The 22,460-nt window shown below is 42.0% G+C and overlaps 1 protein-coding gene across 2 annotated transcripts in view; it reads right to left on the minus strand.

Moving 5' to 3' along the window:
• SAMD4A (sterile alpha motif domain containing 4A) overlaps positions 1-22,460 on the minus strand; it is a 202,496-nt gene that overhangs the window by 129,338 nt on the left and 50,698 nt on the right. The gene's annotated exons all lie outside the window — the stretch shown is intronic.

Consider the following 22,460-nt stretch of genomic DNA (forward strand, 5'->3'; position numbering starts at 1 on the left):
ACAGAGAAATAAGACTTTCACTTTTTCACTTTAAATTCTTGGGTCCTACTCAGATTTATTTTTGTAGCTATTTTGTATAATTCTTTTAACTGTACCAGTTACAAACATAATAAGTTAACTTAAAAATAATAAGTGCATATTATTGGACCATTAGCCTTTGGCACCCATTTCACTGAATGACACTGAATAAGTTAGGCAGCAGTTTCGGCCAACTTTTCCTACACTCCGAGACTGCAGTCACCAGATGACACTGCAGACGAAGACACCAAAGCCCAGAGGGTGGAAGACACTGCCCATGTCATCAGACTTACTGATGCCGGAGGCAAAGCTCACCCTCGGTTCTCGAGCTCCCTGGTTTATGCGTTTTCTTTAAAAAAAAAAAAAAACCAAAAAACAATCATATCACCTTGCTCATCAGATGTTCTACAACACCACTCATTTTACTCTAAGGCATGAGTCATCATCATGAAGTTACTACAGTGTTACAGAAACACAACTCCATTAGAACTAAAGTTGATCACGCTAAATAAACCCTGTACTTAATCCTGGTTCTTGCAAGGGACCTACTAATATGAAGGCAGAATGATGGGAGGACCTAAGATCAGGAATTCAGCAGTTTTCTTTCTGAATTTGAGTCCTCCACTTACTAACTGTGTCACTAATTGCATGTAATCTCTTTCTACAATACCTTCTTTTTCTCATCTGTAAGACCGCAATTAAAAGCAATACCTATCCACTTAATGGAACTGTGAGGGTTAAACGAAATAATGTGTCAAGTACATAGCCAAATGCTTTTAATACATAGTAAGTGGTCAATAAAAGTTAGCTATTATTAATCAAAATTTAAATTAAAACCTAGATACAATTCAAAACCTCACTCACTCATTCCTGGCTGCTTTTAATCTACTATAAACATGGTCTCCGCCACGAAATGTGACTATAAGTGCTCATCTTTGAGAAGATCTGCACGTACCACAAGTGAGTAACCTTAGAAAAGGCACACCTCCTTGCCTCCCTCACTCCCCCCAGCAGTAAGGGCCAAAAAGCTATGACATAAATGTGTGTAAAAGCACTGTGGAATGGCCAAGTTTCCTAAACAAAAGATATACTTTGTTTTTTAGCTTACCCTGAATCATGGAGGGTAGTGTTTGTTCTCAAATCTCCAATCACCCAAATGACCTTCGACTCTTTCCCCAGCTTAGCGGCCCACCATGAGGACTCCTTCTCGTGGTTCCCCCAGGCCTGGCTGCCTTCCCAGCCCCGGGCAAGGCCCTTCCCCAGGCCTGCCCCTCCACGAGGCCCTCTTTTCTCCTCTCCACCAGTGGAGAGGCCTCTCTGCTCTAAGCCAAAAGTGCAAAAACAAAACAAAAGAAAACAAAACACAAACAAAACCCAAAACCTGTGACAAATTTCTTTTTCAGTCTGAAGAAGGTAGTTTTCCACTATTCTCTTCAGTGAAGGGGAAAGAAGTCAGTCAGATCCCTGTGACCTCCTACACAAAAACATTCTTTGAAGGCACAACAGAATAAGCAATAACTGACAACTTAAACATACCTGAAATACTTCCCCACACATATTTCCAGAGTGTCTTATGACACCACAAAGCTTCAAGCAGCATACCAACCCCTGCATACCGGCTTAAATGGAAATTAAATGATCAAGCCCATTGTCAAGGCGTTTGGAGGATATTTTCAAATGCTTACTGGAAATGATAACAGCAATCTATCGAGAGCTCATGCTGTACAGCTTTGGGCCTAGGAGACTTCCCAGCTCAAGGCTGGTACTTCCAAAAAAGGGCAGCCATTGGGCTGGTTTAGTGACAAAGTCAAAAGAACAGCTTTGGATTTTGAAACCAAACAATCAAAAGCATGAGGCCTGCACTTGCTGTTACCAACAACGGGACTGAGAAGGTTCACGGTCAATTCATTTGCATGGAGGCAGACCAACAATGAGCTTACTCAGTGAGTTTCACAATTAGGGCAAACAATTCTAAAGAATATATTGTTTTTTCCCCCTCTCCTATAGTTCTTCTTTTTTAGATCTGCTGAGGGGGAGCAGAAGTAAAGGGAGAAGAACAGGAAATGGGGTTCTTTTTTAAAAAAAATTGAGATATAATGGACATACAACATGTAATTAGTTTTAGGTGTACAGCACGATTTGATATATGTATATACTGTGATCGCCACAATAAATTCAGTGAACATCCGTGACCACCACATACAATTTTTTTCTTGTTTTGAGAACTTTTAAGATCTATTCTCTTAGCCTCTTTCCAACACACAGTATGATATGGTTAACTAAGTCACTGTGGCATATATATTACATCCCCATTAAATCTATAATGAAAACTTATTTATCTTATAACGAAGTTTATACCTTTTGATCACCTTCACTCATTTCACCTATTTTCCTCACCCCCCACTCTGGCAACCCCCAATCTCTTCTCTGTGTCTATGTGCTCAGGGGTTTTTTTAGGTCCCACCTACAAGTGAGATAATAGAGTGTATGTCTTTCTCTGACTTATTTCACATAGTATAAGGCCTGCAAGTTCCATCTATGTTGTCGCAAACGGCAGGATTTCCTTTCTTATGGCAGAAACACATTTATATATACCACATCTTTAAGGGATGGAGTTTTTGGAGCAGGGCTCTAACTCCTCTTCTACTGTCTATTGTCCTAATAATTTTTTACCAAGTTCCTTGCTGATTCAATGCTTGATTCTTACTAAGCATCTACCTTCCTATTTAGATATTAATGAAACTAAAGATGCAGTTGAGTCAATTAATCACCTTGAGACCTTGGAAGAAAGGAGCTATTTTCCTTTACAGTCTGGGGCCTTCCAGCCACCTGTGTGTGGGACTCCCTGCTGGGTTCTCCCTCATTCAGAGGTTCCCGCAGGCCGGTGACACTGTGCAATGCATCTACTAATATTTGTTATGCTCATAGGCTCATGACACCATGCAGGAGTTGTAGGTCTGGCTAAAGCAGACTTGCTTCCCTTTGATTCACAATGCTTTTCTCTTCATCTGACTCTCCCGCTGCTGCCCATCTCTCTCCCTCTTCCCGCATCCCCCAGTCAGAAACCAGGAAGCTGGAATCAACCACAGAACAGGAGCCTTCCTCCCTGTTACTTCAGTGACTAACACAACATCAGGTCCACAGTGGTATCCAGTGTCTGCTGAATAGGTAAATGAATGAATGAATGAATGAATGAATGAACAAATCTGATGCCCACTGCTACTCTACCCAGGTAATACAGCAAAGATTACCTGGATTTGAGTCCAGAGTCAGGGCCAGATGGATTCAAAAGGATCCTTCTATAGACAGCCAGTGCCAGACCAATTTGCAGGCAGCAGTTTATGTCAGGTTTGCAAAATTAGCTCTTGCTTTTACGTCCCCTCTATCCACTGCCAGTTCCCCAGGTATATCCGAGTCCCCTTGTGTTGTACTCCCTCAGGACTACTTTTCCAGCTGGGACAAGGCTATGTCTGTGTTATCATGTCCTTAGTCCTCTCCCCTCAATGAATGCCAGAAAAGAAACCTGGTAAATACGATCAAGCCACAGTGCTGGGAGAAGATGAGATAGAGGCACCTTAGAGAGAGACTTAGGACTTACTGTCTACCTTCCAAGAACTTCAAATGTACTGACTTCTTAACAATAGCCTAGATAGAAAATTAAATGTTGTTGCTGTTCCACATACAAAAAATGGCTCCACAGGGAAGCTACGCTGGACTTGGAGTCAGAAGATGTGGGTTTGACTCGGGTCTGCCTCCTATTGGCTGCTTATCTTAAGCCACAAATACTCTCTTCGATCTGAAAAGCTGCCACCTGTATAACAGAGAGCATAGTGCCCCTGTCTCATCGCGCTGTTATGGAAATTAAATGCAATGACATGTGTAATTCCGCTTTGTCAATTCTAATGCAGTAAAGGAAGGAATGTGGTGTAATGGTGCAGAAAAGGAGGGACAAGAAGACTATTTCTTGAAAACCCAGAATGTAGGATAGAAAGGGCAATTGGCACCTCAGGAAATGAGTTTAGAAGAGACTTCGGTTGTGATCTGTAGAATCTAACACCTAATCACAGCATCAAAAGTACAAGTGGTCCCTGCTGGAGGACCCGGTGTATTTATTCCTACAGTGCTGGTGATGAAGGAGATGATGATGAGGTGTTTATTGAGTGATGACTATATACCTGGCACTATTCTGAGCACTTTGTATGCTTTATCTTATTCAACCTGACAATAACCCTATGAGGTAAATAATACTACTATCCCCATTTTACAGGAAAGAAATCAAACTAAGGCCCAGAGAGCTTCATTCATCATTAAGTACAACTCTCTGCAAATGCTTACTTTTCAATCAACTGTAGAGGAGGAGGATAAAAGCACTAGGAGTAACAGCCAAGCTTTTATTCAGCTGGACTAAAAGGGTGAGGCCAAAAGGGGTGAAACTCAAGAGCCGGGGTGGCGTGAAGTTATTGACACTGAGAAGAAACCTGCAAGAATCCTAGTGGGACAGCCCGAAAGGACAATATAAAAGACAAAACACAGCCTGTGTGTACGGGGATGGCCAGTAGGAAGCGAGGAGAATGTGACTGTTGGGAAGTCAGCAGAGCTCATCCCATGGCATTTTCCTCACAGCCTGCCCAGTACGCCAGGCACACTAATCAGCAGTGTTCTCGTTCTCAGAGGCATGACCTGCCGCTGTGGCATGGAGGGCTGGGGCGAGGGCATGCTGAGGTGGCTGCTGCCGTCCCCAAAGCCTCGTGCCACCTCTGGGTATTCGGCACCATTCCTGTGAGCAACGGCAGGAGGAAACAGCTAAAGCTAGCTGTCACCACCAGACTGCTAATGAAAACCAGAAAGTCTGCAAACAAAACTGCCAGCTTCTTCACAATTAAACGACCACCCAGAATAGTATAAATTCAAAAAAGGAGCCTCTTCCACAGAGAACAGGTTTCCTTGGTGGTGAGTCCCAGAAGAGGCTTGTTTTAGAGGCGATCCCCTGAAATGAGATACATAAAACTTGACAATGTCTTTGCCACTCTGTATTTTTCTTCTTCTAAATCAATAAATAATTGATTCTGTGTCCATGGGGACCTCTCGATAAGAGATTTCAGAGATTACAGATCTTAAAGCCACAGATCTTTATGGTCATGACAGAAATTTACGAAACCAAAGAAAAACACAGGAATCCCAGGGCACCAACACTGCCAGGTAGTGTTATGAAAAAGAGAGACAGAAAACACAGCACGAGGCAGAGAGGTGCAGAGAGAGGCACTGAGAACCAGACGAGAGGGAGTGAGAAAACATTCTGTGTTAAAAGCAAAGACAGTGGTCACATTTGTTTTGTTTAACTGGGGGAAAGGCCGACAGAAGTCACTCTATTCCTTGACTTATTTGGGTCACAGGTTTGCATATGGTGATTTGAAGGCACATGAAAAACAGAATACCAAAGTTATTTTTTTTATTAAACACAAATATTTTGCTTTAACTGGCCAATTCATACAGACATTTCTGGCCAAACGGATCCTATTGAAAATAAACAGAATTGCAAGGATTTGGCATTTTGAAAGAAAACAGTTTGTCAATAGCAGAATGTTAGACTTCTTTATATCCTCACCAATGAGCCATACGTGTCAGAACTACCTGGTAACTGGTAGTACAGAAGTGTGTGTATGTGTGAGTGTTTCATTCAGCACCAACTAACTTGACCTTCAAAGCATCTAAGCAAGTAGCAGGCACCACTAGCATCCAGAGCAAAGGGAAGCAGTGTGGTATGAGTGGCCTGTCTGAAACCCCAACACAAAGGCAGAACAACCTAAGAAGCCCTTGAACATGAGGAAGCAGGTCAGCATAGTAGTGCTGAGGCACACTGGGCATGAGAGGAGCCCTGAAGGGAAGGGGCCCACAGACCCCACCTTGATGGCCACCACAGCTGCCCTGCTTCATGTGGCCAACTGGTGGTGGCCGTGAGGCGTGCTCCCCACTGGTGGATCTGGCTGCCCCCTAACTCCTCCTCTATCCCCTCACCCCCAACCCTGGTGCCTCAGCTGAAATAGAAGGCAGGGGCAGATGAGGGCAAGGTGTTTTAGACAAGGATGCAACATGTAAGTGAGAAGTAAAGATGCTAAGAATACTCACTGAGGCTCAACCACCATGTTTCTTTTCTCTTTTTGAATCCTCGCCTGAGGATATGTTTATTGGATTTTCGAGAGAGACAGAGAGAGAGAGAGAGAGAGAGAGAGAGAGAGAGAGAGAGAAACATCTATCAGTTGCCTCCCATATGTGCCCCGACTGGGGATCGAACCCACAATCTTTAGTGTATGGGATGATGCTCCAACTAACTGAGCCACCCAGCCAGGGAGCCATGTTTCTTTTCTTATATCCTCAAGACTGCTGTCTGGAGGAGCTCACAGCAGCAATAACAACAATAACAGCTGCCACTTATTCCATGCCTCCACACAACCTTGTGCTAAGTAAGAACTTTACATTTAAAATATATTATCTAATTTAATTTTCACAATAACTCTGTGATGCATGTTTTTTTCCCTGATAACAGAGATGAAGAATCAGAGGCTTGGAGAGATTGACTTGCTGAAGTCAGTAAGTACCAAGTGGCATGGTCCACAGATCTGCTAAACCACGCCCCCTCCCTCTAGCCTGCCTACCATACTCAACTAATTGAGAGACAAATGGGATTCTGTGCCCTAAGGTTAATAAACCTAAACTTGGTCTGGTTTTAAAAAATAAGTGCCAAAAGGCTAAATTGACCTTATTCAGTTTAGAGAAGGATGTTTTTTCAACAACAGCATTTAAAATAGAACTGCCACATGTTTATGCTCCTAGAACATTAGGAGACACTAGATTCAGATAATAAAACTAAACTTTCCAATTCCTAGTCTGGCTAGGAATTATTATAAATACTTTCCATGACAGTAGCAATTAATTTTGGTACTGTATTATAACTCAGAGTACAACCCCTCCTGAAACAATACAACAAGTGACTGGCTTCATTTCTCTAGGAAGAGAAACCTCTCTTGTTGCTCAAAGAATAGTAATGGAAATGGTTTTACTTATGGATGAATCTGCTTTTAATAAGGACTTAATAAATGAATATGCTTTATAATCAGGGAATTTAACAAAAAGCCTTGTTGGTAATTTATTATAACTCCTCTTTTTCTTTCACATTTATTCTGGTTAAGACAGAGAATATCTATAATACTACAAGTTTATAGTATCCATCACTAAATATTCACCCTCAAAAATGCCAATATTTTAGAATTCTATTCCCTTGGTTCGAGGTAAAATATTAATGTACACAGAGATTTGTATAGGATCATCAGAGCCAACTCAGCTTGACAAATGGGGCGAATTCCACACACAGTGTTATGGGAAACATCAGGTTAGAACGCTCCTAGGACCAGCTGCAGCTCTCTGGTACACTCCCCATGAATCACAGTGACTCACAGCTGCCCTAAGCCTGAGGCATTCACCAAGTGGCTTGCTTAAGCAAAGACAAGACTTTTCTTCTGCTCCTAGACAGTGAAGACTCCATATGTTGTGCCATAATCTCCTTCTAGCAAAAATAGTCCTGGGGATTTATATCACTGCCAGGAAGTAAGGGTGTATGGATGGTGACCATTTGGCAAAAAGCTACCAAGGTTGGGTCTCGGTGCAATAACTGACCAGTTTTGTTGCCCGAGACTTTCCTTAAGCATAAAAGCAATGTGTCACCAAGAGGCTCTGGAGTCCAGGCATTGTTTGTAGATGCATGAGGAATTCTTAATAAAGATTTCAAAAATTCAAGAGATCCTGAGTGGTGCATAAAATAAAAGGGAAAGAAAGTTCATTTGTTGAGAATCCTAAAAGGCCATTTGAACCAATCAAACATAACCAGTGTCAAAAAAGTGTCAAGAAGTATATCACTGGGCCACATACAAGGCCACCTTCTGCCCTGCTCATTTCTCTCCCTCTAGAGAAGCCAGAACTGACGGAGGAAGATGCTTGTCTTCTCAGGATGCTTTTGACAACTCTGCATCCACCTGACCTCTTTCCACTACTCCTCCTTGCTGACGCCCAGTGATGAGCGCTACATCTCTTTTCCATGTGAGAGGAGGGAAGACTCTTAACTGACCTATCAGCAGCTTTGGACACTGTTTATTATTTTCTCCTCCTGATGCTCCTTGAGTCAGTCCTCTTCACTTGGCTCCAAGGGCTCCACACTCTCCTGGCTTTCAGCCAACCTCACTGGTGGCTCCTATTCATCTGCTTTTGCTAGACGTCTCCTGGACTCTTGCTGCTGAATAACTCAGTTCTTAGTTCTTGTTTCTTCTCTGTCTACCTCCATGGTGATCTCATGCAGTCCCATGCGGTATAGGTGGTCAATTTAAAGCAAATAACTCCCAAATGTATATCCCCACCCTTGATCACTCCCTTGAATTCTAGATTTGTACATCCAACTGCTTATTCAACGTTGAACTTGGAGGTATACTAAACATTTCAAATTTGACATCTTCCAAACTAAAAGCATTTTACACATATTAAATCATGCATAACCACCATATGAGAATAGTAAGATTACTCTTCTCATTTTATAAAGGATAACAAAGCACAGAGAGTTGAGTTTATTGCCCAAGGTCACATTTCTAGTGAGTGACAAAACCCAGAGAACTCTACTATCCTTGAGTCCTCCCTCTTCCTGTCTTTTGTCCTCCCTGACCTCACCATTAGCAGGATCCACCTCCTCAATTTTGATTACCACTCCAGGCACCCAGGTACCTCTCTCTCTCTCTCTCTTACAAGGGTCAGTGCAGTAGCTCCTAACTAATCTCTCTGCCTCCTTCCACTTGCCCCTGACTGTTTACTCTCTAACCTACTACCAGTGTGATCTTATAAAACCAATCTTTAGACCCTCTAATGGCTTCCATTGCTTAGAACACACTCCTAAGTAGAGTCTATGGGAATTCTGCCTTCCTGTCCAACTCAGAACCAGGCATCCCACTATCACTTGCCAGCCCTCGGCCACACTGGTCTGCTTTCAGGGCCAATTCTGCCTGTACTTTGGCCCAGTTGTTGTGACCCCAGATCTTTCTGGCTGACTGTATCTCATCACCTGGGATTAAATTTCAAAGTCATGCCTATAGAGTGACCTTCCTTGATCACCCAATCTAACCCCTGTCTCTACTCCACATACCCAACCTTTATACCCTCTAATTAGGACTCTGAATTAGCACAACCTCTTCAGATGCCCAGTTGGCAATATCCATCAACCTGTGTAGCCATTTGACCCTGCAATTCTATTTCTAAGAATTCATTCTAAATATAAACTTGTACATATGTGAAATGATATATATAACAGAATTATTTATTGTTGTGTTGCTTCTGATAGCAAAATGCTGACAACAACCTAAATGTCATCAGTAGGAGCTCCTTGACAGACCATGTGCATTGGTACCTAACAACTTTATGAGCTAAATATTGTTACAGGTATACCTTGGAGATATTGTGGGTTCCATTCCAGACCACCACAATAAAGTGAAAATCACAATAAAATGGGTCATGTGAATTTTTTTAGTAACAAACAATAGTATAGTTTATTAAGTATTCAGTAACCTGACATCTAAAAAAAACAATGTGCATAGCTTAACTTAAAAGTGCTTTTTTGCTAAAAAAACAAAACAAAACAAAAAAAACCCCCCTGCTAACCATCATCTGAGCCTTCAGCAAATCATAACCCTTTTGCTCGGAGGGTCCTGCCTCGATGCTAATGAAAAATATCTGCAAAACTCAATAAAATAAAATGAGGTATACCTCCATGAGCCTTACATAAGGGAGAGATCTAAGGCATAGAGAGCTTAGTTAACTAACCCAAGATGCATAGCTAGTAAGTGGTAAAGCAGGGATTTTTAGTTTCTATCAACAATGCCTCCCCCCACACACTCCCATGGTGAAATACGCCTACAGTGCAGCATCCAAAGGAATGAGGTGTTATGTACGTACTGATATGGACTGATCTCCAAGACATGCTGTTTAGTAAAAAAAGCGTAGAATAGCGGATAGAGTTTAACCTCTTGGAGGTTTTTTTTTTCCTTTTGAAGAATGCAAATATATATGTTTGCATATATCTATACAACGACTAATAAGAAGCCATGGAAAAAATATGTAAGACACAGTGGATACTCTAGAAAGGAAAACTAGGTGGCTAGGGGGAGGGGTGGGAGAAGACTTACATTTCACTACACTTTCTTTTTTATTTTTTTGTATATGCAGAAACATATGCATGCTGCCTAATCAAAGAACCAAGCAATTAAAAACAGATCACTATGTTGATATTTTTCCAAAAGAAAAAAAAATAGTACACTCAAGTCACTCTTTATAATATCACCTGTCATATTTTCTTTATATATCTACTATTAAATGATTTATTTATTAATTCATGGTTATCTTATGATCTAAAATCACTTGATTTTTCTTTGCAGTGGGGTGGGGGAGGGACAGTGAATGTTTCTTGTACTAGGTATATTGTACTAGCTCACTAGACCCCATTAGAATGTAAGCTCCATGAAGGCAGGAACTGTGCACCTACTGTTCAGTGCCAGAGCCCCAACATTTAGCATACCACCTCATGTAAATAACTTTGAATAAATGAATCACAGACAATTAGTGCCCAAGAGTTCAGGGCTTAGGTAATCAGAGTCAAAACCTTCTTTCCAAAAATGCAGTTTTTAATGCTTTTAGATCAACAAATAACTTTCTTAGTAGGAAATATATTGAGAGACTCAAAGAATCTACCATACTATTAACCCTCAACATAGAGATTCTAAATAAGCAATACTCACAAAGTCCTAGTTCCATGGGATTTCCCTGGGGGCTCACATGGGTTGAGAAAATGCTGACAATGAGCAAGTGACGAGGTTATGAAAGAAAGAGAAAATAATAGCTCAAACTTTTAAAAGCAGGAACAATTTTAAAAAGCCATACACGCATCTACAAAACTTCAGTCATTAAGCAATTTTAGGTCATAAAAAGTATTGTTGTTTCAGTAAAGGGAAAACTCCTTCTACGTTTTTGATGCTGCAAAATGTTAAAGAGAACACCAGCCTTAGAAACAGCTTCCAGGAGTCCTTCACAAATGGCCCGTCCAGTTAGGGCTTTACACACAAAGGAATCAACTCAGTAAGAGGCCCAAACCATAAAACCTATAGCAAAATTATGACCATGAGACTGTTTTTCATTTTCAAACATTTTTAATGAACAAGGCAGGGGAGGAGAAGATCATTTATTAGTGCTGTGATATAGTTAATTGATCAGACATTATACTGAGTGGTCTCTGAGGGCGTTTCTGGAGGAGACTGACATTTAAATCAATTGACTGAGTAAAGCAGATTGCTCTTCCTGATGTGGGTGGGCCTCATCCAGTCAGTTAAAGGCCTGGATAGAAGAACAAAAAGGCTGACCTTCCCTAATCAGTGGAGAATTCCTCCTGCCTGGCTGCTTTCAAGTTGGGATATTAGCTTTTTTTTTCGTCTTCTGGCTCAAACTAAAACATAAGGACTTCTGGCCAAGATGGAGGCATAGGTAGACACACTGTGCCTCTTCACACAACCAAAATAAGGACAACAACAATTTAGAAACAAAACAACAAACAGAACTGACAGAAAATTGAACTGTGTGGAAGTTGGACAACCAAGGAGTTAAAAGATAGACACATTCATCCAGACCAGTAGGAAGGGCAGAGTTGGGCGGCCAGGGAGAGAGGGATTGCGACATAAAAAGTGGTGGCAGCAGGTGTGCAAGGCACCCTGGGCAGGCAAGACAGCGGCGGGTGGTCCCGGGTGTGCAGGCGGCAGCTGGCGGACCCTGGGCATGGGGTGGCAACAGGCAGACCCAGTGAGGCAGTGACTGTGAAGTGAGGCACTATGTACAAGGCAGCTGGCTGACAAGGCAGTCCCACATTTGTGCACAGATAAACCAGGCAAAACTGGGGAGTAAGACAGGGTGCACGACCCAGGGGCCCGGCGCCAGGAAATAAAGCCTCAAAACACCAATTAAAAATACCTGTGGGGACCCTGGCTGGTGTAGCTCAGTGGATTGAGCACGGGCTTGTGAAGCAAAGGGTTGCTGGTTCGACTCCCAGTCAGGGTACATGCCTGGGTTACAGGCCAGGTCCCCAGTAGGGGACACATGAGAAGCAACCATACATTGATGTTTCTCTCCCACTCTTCCTCTTTCCCTTCCCCTCTCTCTAAAAATAAATAAATAAAATATTAAACACACAAACACAAAACACCTGTGGGGGATTGCGGCACCAGTAGAGACTCCCAGCCAGCCTCACAGGAGAGTTTGTTGGAGAGACCCACAGGGTCCTAGAATGTACACAAGTCCACCCACATGGGAATCAACACATGGGAATCAGCACCAGAAGGGACCACTTTGCTTGGGGGAAGCGGTGGAGGGGACTGAGATCCAATAGAGAGCAGAGCCATCATTCCCTCTTGGATCCCGCCCCCACATACAGTGTCAGGACCCATACAGTGTCAGGACCCAGCCACTGGGTTGCCCTACCCTGGTGAACACCTAAGGCTCTGCCCCTCATACCTAACAGGTGCAACAAGACAAAAAAATGGTCCAAAGGGAAGAACAGATCAAAGTTCCACAGCAAATACAACTAAGCGACCAAGAGATAGCCAACCTTTCAGATGCACAGTTCAAAGCACTGGTGATCAGGATGCTCACAGAATTGGTTGAATTTGGTTGCCAATTAGATAAAAAATAAAGGCTACGCTAAGTTAAATGAAGAAAAATGCATAGGTTCCCAATAGTGATGGGAAGAAAACTGGGACTGAAATCAATGGAATGGACCAGAAGGAAGAAAGAAACAACAAAACAGAAAACAATGAAGAAACAAGAATTCAAAAAAATGAGGAGAGACTTAGGAACCTCCAGGACATCTTTAAATGTTTCAACATCCGAATTATAGAGGTACCAGAAGAGGAAGAGGAAGAGGAAGAGCAACAAGTGGAAAAGTTATTTGAACAAATAATGGAGAACTTCTCCAATCTGGCAAAAGAAATAGACTTCCAGGAAGTCCAGGAAGCTCAAAGAGTCCCAAAGAAGTTGGACCCAAGAAGGAACACACTAAGGCACATCATAATCACAAGATTAAAAATAAGGAGAGACTCCTAAAAGCAGTAAGAGTTAAGGAGACAGTAACCTATAAAGGAGTTCCCATCAGACTGTCAGCCAATATCTCAAAAGAGACCTTGCAGGGAAGAAGGGGCTGGAAAGAAGTATTGGAAGTCATGAAAGGCAAGGACCTACATTCAAGATTGCTCTATCCAGCAAAACTTTCATTTAGAATGGAAGGACAGATAAAGTGCTTCTCAGATAAGGTCAAGTTAAAGGAGTTCATCAACACCAAGCCCTCATTTTATGAAATGTTAAAGTGACTTATCTAAGAAAAAGAAGGTAAAAAACATGCATAGTAAAATGACAGCAAACTCACAATTATTAACAACCACACCTAAAACAAAAACAGAAAAAAACTAAGCAAAGAACTAGAACAGGAGCAGAACCATAGAAATGGAGATCACATGGAGGGTTAGCAACAGGGGAGTGGGAGGAGGAGAGAGGGGGGAAAAGGTACAGAAACTAAGTAGCATAGATGGTAGGTAGAAAATAGACAGGGGGGAGGGCAAGAATAGTATGGGAAATGTAGAAGCTAAAGAACTTATGACACATGGACATGAACTAAAGTGGGGAGAATGTGGGTGGGAAAGGGTGTGCAGGGTGGAGGGGAATGAAGGGGGGAAATGCTATGACTGTAATAGCATAATCAATAAAATATATTTAAAACAAAATAAAACTAACCTAAAATATAAGGTCTTCCTGTTCTTAGGCCTTTAGCCTTGGACTAGAACTATATCATTAAGGCTCTCTTGGATCTCAAACTTGTCGACTCATCTGCAGATCATGGGACTTGTCAACCTCCATTATCATGTGAACTGGTTCTTTATAATAAATATTATATAATGATATTTTGTGTGTATGTGTTTGTTTCTGGAGGATCCTGACTAATACATACTGCTTCCTCTGTTTGAATACTTGCCAGAGTGAAATGCCCCTTGCTTAGTACCATCATTGCTAGAAGCCTGAGATGGGAATACAATTTTCATCCCACCCCCATGAACACACAAAGCCCATTCATGAGCATGTATGAGTATATCCTCAGCTAGTGGATAGAGAGGCAACAACCTAAAAGCTAAAGAGTTACACATATACCTAATGCAGATTTGACATCCAGAATATATAAAAAACTACTACAATTCAATGACAACAACAACAAAAATACAAACAATTACAAAAAATGGGCAAAGGACTTGAATAGACATTTCTCCAAAGAAGACATGCAAATGGCTAATAAGCACTCGAAAATGTTCTCCACATCATTCATCATTAGGGAAATGTAAACCAACACTGCAATGAGGTATCATCACACATCCATTAAGACAGGAAGGATGTGGAGATAAAGGAACCCTTGTAGACTGCTGGTGGAAATGTAAAATGATGTAGCTGCTACGGAAAGCACTATGGCAAGTTCTCAAAGAATTAAAAATAGAATTACCACATAATCTAGCAATTCCACCAATGGGTATATACCCAAAAGAACTGAAAGCAAGACTTTGAAGGGATATTTGTACACCCATGGTTATAGCAGTATTATTCATAACAGCCAAAAGTAGGAAATATATATGTTTGGACATATATACTTGTCACTTGGACAACCCAAGGGTTCATTGACAGATGAATAAATAAACAAAATGTAGTACATACATACAATGGGATATTATTCAGCCTTAAAAAAGAAAGAAATGCTGACACATGCTACAACATAGATAATAAACCTTGAGGACATGCTAAGTGAAATACACCACACACGGGAAAAATGCTATATGATTCCACTTATACAAGGTACCTCGAGGAGTTAAATTCATAGAGACAGAAATCAAAATGGTAGTTGCCAAGAGCTAGGGGAGGGGAGAATGGGAGTTTGGGAAGTTACTAATAACTTTCAGTTTTATAAGATAAAAAGTTCTGCAGATAGATGTTGGTTATGATTACACAACAATATGAATATACTTAATACTATTGAAATACTATTTTTAAGTTTATGAGCTATAAACTTAAAAATGGTTAAGATGGTAAATTCATGCTACATGTATTTTACAATTTAAAAATACAGCTAAAGACTTAGAGATCTCCAAGGTACATGAGTAAGCTTTAAAAAAAGTTGCAACAAAATGTAAGTAATAATATAGGCCCATTATGCAAGAAGTAATGTAAATATATATGCATAGAAAGGAGACAAATTGTCATTAGCAATTACCATTAAGATGGGAAAGGAGAGATACAGCAGAATGCGGACATTCATGTACCGCACCGTGTACCTCTGTATTGACTGAGCCTGGTACAATAAGAACATATTTGTATTTGTTTTTAAAGGCAGCTCTAAGAAGACAAATTGTCATTAGCAGTTACCAGTAAGATGGGAAAGGGGAGATGAAACAGAACGAGGACATTCATGTACCGCACCATGTGCCTCTGTATTGACTGAACCTGGTACAATAAGAACATATGTGTATTTGCTTCTAACAGCAGCTGTACCAAAGCACCAAAGTCTGAGTGGTTTAAACATTAAACATTTATACTCTCCCAGTTCTGGAGACTGGAGGCCAGAAATCAGGGTGCCAGTGGGGCCACAGTCCCCCGAGACTCTGGGCGGAATCCTCCCTGGCTTCCAGTGGTGGCCACCAATCCTCATGTGGCATTTCTTGGAGGTCTGTGTCTCTGCCATCACATGTTTTCTCCCTGTGTGTCTCCCTTCGCTTGGCATTTTCTTTTTCTTACAAGGACACTGGTCCTATTAGATTAGGGCCCACCTTCATGACCTCTTCTCAACGTGATTACATTCGCAAAGACCCTATTTCCAAACAAGGTCACATTCACAGCCTCCAGTGGTGAGGACTTCAACATATTTGAGGAGATGCAATTCAACCAATAGCAATATTCATATTTTAAAAAACTTCACTTACGGTTTGTTGAACACCATACTAATGAGCCCACAAGAGGAAAAAGTAAATATCTTTTAGAGGCAATATTGTGAGAATTAAGAACCTGAATTTAAGGAGCCACACTGTAAAGGTCAAATCCCAGTCAACTATTTACAAACTACATAACCTTGGGGAGTTCATTAACTTTTCCTTGCCTCAGTTTCCTTATTTTCAAATAATGACACCTAGCTCAAAGGAGGAGAATTAAATTTTTGTTATGAGTTACAAAGTGCTTAGCATATAGTAAGTGCTCGATCAACACAAGCAATTGTGTTATCATCACCATTTACAAGGTTCCAAAGACTGCCCAAGAATGTAGCATTCTTGGGGACAGAGAGCCTTCCTTTATGCAGGGCCTACTTAATGTCTTTCTCCTGCTTGGCTTCAGAGCACTGGCCATTTCCTCTGATATAGGGTTTCACTGCCACACTAAATATTCTTCATCCATGCAGTTATCCAACCACCTCCTGGGTGCAGTCCCATCTGCCATGTGGCAGTCAGTCTCCTGATAGCTGACCAGATCCCAGAGCAGTGCCACCAAAACCATCAGGGCAAAACGCCCACCAACTCACATGCAGCCCACGGAGGGACAGTGCAGTCCTCGGCCTCAGACCTCCCCCTTTCTGTGATCAGCACCCTAAATTTGGATTTTAATCTTGGCCTCACTTGCTGCTATATCTGTATCCAGTTAATCTTACAGAGTTGTGGGGGAGGAGTCACGCTGCTATGACAACCTAACAACTCCGGGTAGAAAGACAGAAGAAATGGAATTTCAGGATCGGGACCACCAAAGGATTCAGAAACACCCATTTCTGCCTTTGTTTCACAGAAACAAATCTTGAGATGCTACAAGAAACAGAAGCCTCTTCTCTTTTTTACAAGTTTCCAGCCATTGACAAAAATAAAGGCCTGCTTATACAAGTATTCTATTCACATGTCATTTCCTAACAGGACAGAAACTAAAACTCACACTTCATTCAGCAAGTCAGGAAGTCAGCTGATTTCCTTCAAAGCTCTCTCTCTGCATGAAACAAGCAATTGTCCAGTCTGGATTTTATACATAATATTACTTTTTGACCTACAGTTTACAAATAAACTAACAGAGGGTCCCAGAAAGAATTTCGGCCCTCTCATCTCCCGTGGTTTCGAGGAGCCGGAGAAGATGAAAGAACTGCCTTGGTAACCACGGACCTTGTCTCCCACTGGGACCGCTACCCTGCCCGCACCGTCCTGCAGCCACTCGCAGCCAGCACACTCTGTGTTCCTGTCTACGTTCTGGTGGGGCTGCGAAGGAACAGTGTTATCTACAGGGTAAATCACAGTCAACCCAACCTTCGAACACAAACCATGGATTCAGATCATGTGCCGAATATGCAGGCACTGAGTAATCTAAAATGAACCGAAGAAAATTCTGGTGGGCTTGCTACCCCGGGATAGGATCCGCCAGGGGGCAGCAAGTGTAACCGACAAGGTTCATCTTTGAAAAACTACTCCATACTCTAGGCTAAATTGAGAGCTGACATCTTAGGGGAGGAGTTGAAATTTCATTTTAAAGAAAAAAAGTCAGAAGTACCCTCAGCAGGATCCTCTTTACTTTCTGGTCTTGTCATCTCTTTTTCTAAAACAGTTTTTCTGAGCTTGACTGAGAGGACAAAGTAGTGAAGGAAGAATTTGTTAACTCAAGGGTCTGGGGTTAAGGAAGTAAAAAGGTGATGAGTTAGTTGGGTTATAATTATGTAATTTTTCTGAAATTGTAAGAGAATAGCAATTGCTTAGAATTACACAGAAGAATATAAACTAGATCTGGACAAACAGACCAGAGAAGTGGGATGGGATCAGGGAAAGACAACTCTGGAGCACAAGTCAGAAGGTTCAAGTCCTCGCCTCGGCTCCACCACTTCACCTGCCACACAAGCACCGATGAGTTATTTAAACTCACGAAACTTCAGTCGTTTCAGCAAAAAATCAGTATAACAATACCTGTCCTGACCTCAGCTACTGTGCATATATGAAGTCACAGACATGAAAGCCTTTTATAAACTAGTAAGTACTGCTCCATGATAGAGCTAATTCTATGAAAACCTAGATTTGCTGGCTATAGGGAATGGATGTCCTGCTTTGCATATCTTTCAGCCTCCCCAGAAGTTCCTTATATCCAACCAGTAGAAAAAATGCAATGGAAAACAAAAACTGCTAACTCAGTATGCATATAGCTTTTTAGGTCAATTTCCCAAAAGTACATTTAAGGGAGAGCTAGCTGTCTGCCTTGGAGAATCAAAGCCATAGGTCCTCACCAAGCAAGCGTGATATGTTCACCACAATGTACAGAACGCCCATAGACAAAGCAGCTCTTCTTCCTAACAGGCACCTCCGTAATGAAATCTCTCCCTGTTGTGCAGGAGATAAAAAAGTTTTAGTTCATAAAATTTTAGTTGGTAGCATGCCATGTCAATTAGCTTCTTACTCTATGTTCAGTGCATTAGCACTAAATTAAAACTAATTACCTTCTCAATTGACGATTTAGAGGCTGTTAAAATATAGATTAGCATGAAAGAAATACAGTATCCTGGGGAAAGTGAAATTCTGATGGAAAGGAGATGAACTCTAGTATCTACATTTAGTGTGTTAATGATCCTGTATCAGGTGCTAAAATAGAATGTTCACATAGAGCTACTACCTTTCCTGACCTCCTGGGACCGCAAAGGACAAGGTAACTCAAAACATGCATGTGCGCACATGCACGCACACACACCTAACAGTAGAGCTGCTATCCAGTACAACACACAGTTGATATCAAACCTTGGTTAGGTGGAAGCAAAGACTTCGCTTAGCATACAAAGAAATATCCAATTTTACTGGGATCATTCACTGAGGCATTGCATGGAGCCATGAAGCAGGGAAGAAACTAGGAAAACTGAGGCCAAAGAGACCATTCATCATGAGCTGAATATGACTAATAAACAAAGCTGTAGCAGGCAACTAAGAGAATTTAATTTTTTAAAAATTATTGTGTTACAAAGTTCTATTCCTTAGGTACTTCTTACAACTGCTTAACTGTGGGACTCTTTTCTCCAAGAAGATTTACAATTACAAGAAAAATATTTTTAAAGAAGTGTGAAAGATTTAACATCTTCTTGTGTAAACATTATCTGCTGATAAGAAGAATAACAGTTTGTCAATAAACAAGCCCCACCTGGGTTCATAAACAAAACAAGACAAGCTTTTCCAGGTTCTGGAAGGGAATGGCTTTTCTTGCTATTCTCACCGTGGAACTTTGGGGGCAGCCAATTTCAGAATGGCAATGTTTACCCCATGCTCCCCGCAACCTCACACCTATTGGGAAGACTAATGACAGCGCTGTGAGGCGGGCAGAATCCGGGGAGTAAGGCTGAGCCGGTTGCAGCACTTGCAGGCCGGATGTATGCAGCAGCAGGAAAGCCCATCACTCCAATTGCTGAAATTATGTCTCAGTGGAGTCAAGTTTACAGAAATATTTATACAATTAACAAAACACTATCACCAGCAGTTTCCTTGGGTTGCCTAATTTCCTGAAAGCCTTTAAGCTTTTTTGGGGGGTGGGGGGAAGGGATCGGAGGGTGGAGGTGGAAAGGAGGAACAAGGGGGAAGCCAGCCACCAGAAATGCTAAGTGTGAAAAAAGAAATGCTTGGGGTTGTTGCTGCAGTAGTACAGTGTCTAGAGAAAGCATGGGACACCAAACCTGTGTCGTCATTGATCCTGAAGAAGAGACAGACAGCCTATTGCCGTCCACCTCAGACGTGGGATCCAAGAACTTTGATTAGCCTTCAACACCCTTACATTTCTGGAAGGCACCCTGGAAAAAATCACAGCATATCTTTGCTGTATCCTTCATGTTTTGATCATTTAAGGTCAGTCCTCCGCCCAAACAATCTCTTTTCCCAGGTTGCCCTTAATATTCCCAAGTACTTGCCCTCATCAGCGGAACTTATGGAAAGTAACCGTGTTGTCACAAAAATGAAACTTTTCGCTTTCTTGGCAGTTCTGTCAGTTCTGTCTATTAAAAGTCACAAGTGACTTAGAGGAAGAGGGCATTTACTTTCTAGGTCTCAACTGCATGCTTTTTAGCAAACCTTGGTTATCACATCATTTGTACTCAGTTAAATTGGTTGTTTCTGCAACTTCCTGCCAGCACTAACATCGATGTCAAAGCAGGTGGTGTCCAAAAGGTCTCGGATCAGTCATGCGTGGGCTCCCTGGCCCAGTGAGGGTTTGTTTAATGAGTCAATGGACATGGTCCCAGAAAAGAAGTACAGTACATCCAGTGATGTTTGATGTCCTTTCCCTTCCACACCACACAGCGACAGGTAGGTTAGCATGTGATTGGAGAGGACGCGACAGAAATGAGATGGGAGTGAAATCAAACCGGTTCCTGTCAATACCATCCATTAGAATGTCTCCTCACAGCAAGTTCTTTAGAAAACTTGGTGATTATGAAATAACCGTCTCATTTTCTTCCTGGTTGTTAAGTGAGAGAAGAAGGCCCCCTGGGCAGCCATCGTCCATTTATTTCCAGCATTTCAGGGGTAGTGGAAAGAACAAGAACATTCCGGGTCAAAAGACTCTAAAGGAGGTTTAGCAGTAATAACAAGGACTCCCCATGCTGTTACCCCCAACTGTGTTCGTTACATTTCCACTTTGATGCCCACCCTTATCTAAAATTCAGCTAGTCCAAATCAATCTCAACTTTCTCCTTCCCCTCTCCCAAAATAGATCCCCACTTTGGCTTCTTTATTTCCATCAATGAAATTACCCATCATTTTGCAACTGACCAAGGATTAATACTTTGAAAGTCATCTTTACACATATCCTCCTTTTGCACCAACACCCAGGCCATTTCTTAATAGAGTTGTCATCAGAGTAATCAATTATATCCACAGATTTGGGCCTCATACCCATGCTCCAAAATTCACTGATGTGAACTAGAGTTAGCTGTGAATATAAATGCTCTCCCACCTGCTTGGGGGTCTTTAAACAAAGGAAGTGGGCTTTACAATATTAAAAACAACTTGGAGAGTCTACAAGGAGTACACTGAGGTCCTGCCAAGAAGCTGGCAACGGGGAAGGTTAGAAGGCCTTCTGAGAGTGAGGACACAGGAGCGGTGCCTGGGATAGGTGCACAGACCAGCAACAACACGGATTGGGACTAAAGAGCACAGAGGCCATCAGGATCTCAATAGAAAAGCTGGCCCACCATGGGGACCCTGAGCAAGACAAGTCACTGGGTAAAAGAACTGGCAGAAGCCACACATGTGCAAGAAGAGCGATGCACAGAACAGGCTGCTGCCTGCACGGAGCTGAGCCCAACCTAGAGTTTAACCTTTTCCATTCACCCAGAATGGAAACTGCCCTTGCTCTGATCACCAAGAATCTTCTGGTGATGATTCTCCTTTTCACCTGCATCTGCTTACAGGGAGAGAAAGCACTGCCACGTGGCAGCCACGTTTCTCACTGTAAACCCTCCATGGTGTGTTTTACATGTGGAGCACATGCTGAAATCAGCACTTGGGTGCAGTCATGCTGAAATGGGGCCTGAGACTCTGACCAGTCACAAGCCCCCAGGTGGTACAGGTGCTGCTGACCCTCGGAACACACTCTGAGGAGCAACCACATCGATGAGAGCTCATACGAACCTGTGACAGACCAGCGAAAGCCGAGTCTCAGGGGCTGAGACCAGGAACCAGGAACGCTTCAAGCTCTGGATGATCGCATGGGCAGCCAAGGTCGAGGCCCACGAGATGTTTCTCAAGGCCCAAGGGCCTCCCCTCAGCCTGAACCTCCACTGTGCTCTCAGGTGCAGACCAACACAGCCCTGTCCGCACAGGCTGGGCTTCTTTCCTATTTTTAACTTCCTCACTGCCAAGACAGAATCGCCCAAATTATGGCAGATTTCGCATTTATCAAGCCAATGCCTTGAACACAAAGTACAACTTGACATACTAGTTCATTTGAAGGTAATGACACACGTGTACATCTGAGACCCCAAATAGTCCTACATCTCACCTCTCTTGATAGGTGCTGAACAGTGTCTCCACTAGTTGCCTGGTTACTTGAAAAACATTTTTTTCTCTAAGAACTAGATAATGAGAGTGAAAGGTGGAAGAGAGACATTGTAACTATTGGCTTTCTCAGTAAAACATCAAAACTGATGTAACAAAATAAACCCTAGATGATTTCAAATTCCAACAAAAACAATATAATATCAATATAAAGAAAAATGCTTTTCTTCCATTAACAAGCTAAATCCTCATGTCACTATCACAAAACTATTCCCATTCAAGAAAATTAGTTTCTTAAGTCAAAATCACAAA

The sequence above is a fragment of the Artibeus jamaicensis genome, unplaced genomic scaffold (assembly GCF_021234435.1).
Source record: "Artibeus jamaicensis isolate MK-2021 breed Jamaican fruit bat unplaced genomic scaffold, CSHL_Jam_final contig_548, whole genome shotgun sequence".
Lineage (NCBI taxonomy): Eukaryota > Metazoa > Chordata > Mammalia > Chiroptera > Phyllostomidae > Artibeus > Artibeus jamaicensis.